Genomic DNA, 1,186 nt, shown 5'->3' with positions numbered 1-1,186 from the left:
ATACAATACAATAGGTAAGAAGACCAACTATGCAAACAAGAAGCTAAAGTTTGCCTATGAAGCAATTAAGAGCCCGTTTGGATTGGATCATTATACTTTCCGGAGTTCATAGTTTTTTATAAACCGAAAAATTAAGTTGGGGTAGTCCAACTTATTTTTTTGGCTTATAAGTTGTTTTCGAACTTATAAGGGGCTTTAGATAAACTAAGTTAAATGAGTCCAATTATTTTTTTGAGTTTATTTTAAGCACAAAATGATCTAATTGCCAAGTACCAAACACTCAAAAAAAAAAAAATTTTAAAATGCCCAACTTATGGAATCAAATCCAAACGGGCTCTAAATGTCAAAAATTCTCACCAATTTTCATGTAATATATTTCTTGCTTTTGGTGGGACTTGTACTCCGTTAGTAGAGCGGTACTGACCAAATGGCTAACACGAGGCACATTTATCAAAGGAAATTAAATATACAACAAAATAATTTTTCATTGGTAGATTTTTGTTTTCCTCTTTAAAAAAATGAGGAGTCACAATTACAAAACTAACACAATGTTAGGATAGACTGTATCGTTTATTGTGGTTTAATAACATTTATATTGTTTGGTTTGATTATATGGTACTGTATAATAACTTGTAAGTTTACTAAAATATCTTTAAATATATATATATATATAATTAATTTATATATATTAATAAAACTCAGGTAAAGAATTAAATAGGAACTTTAAAAAATAAGTAGGCAGTGGGTGGGCGTCGTGGAGGGGTGGGTGGTGTGAGGTGGGTGGTTTGGGATGAGAGTGGGGGTAGTGAGTGGTAGGGTGGGGGTGAGTGGTAGGGTGGGGGTGAGTGGTTATGAGGGTGAGGTTAGGTGGTGGTGCGGGGTAGTAGGTTGGGGTAGTGGAGGCGTGGGTGGGGTTAGTGGAGGGGTCGGTGAGGGGTGAGTGATAGCGTGGGGGGCAAAATGAGTGGGGTGGATGGTGGAGAGTGGGATACAATGGAGAAATGAAATATATAACCACGAAAAAATCACTAAATCCGTGATTTCAAAAATTAGGATTTTTCATGTTTATATAACCATAAAATGAACCATAAATTTATAATATCATACCACATAATTTAAAAAATAGTGAAAACAAACATAATTTGATAGAAAATCGTACATTAATAAACCACGGAAACCACCATCC

Source organism: Lycium ferocissimum, chromosome 11 (assembly GCF_029784015.1).
Source record: "Lycium ferocissimum isolate CSIRO_LF1 chromosome 11, AGI_CSIRO_Lferr_CH_V1, whole genome shotgun sequence".
NCBI classification, from domain to species: Eukaryota; Viridiplantae; Streptophyta; class Magnoliopsida; order Solanales; family Solanaceae; genus Lycium; species Lycium ferocissimum.
This window is presented reverse-complemented; position numbering follows the sequence as displayed.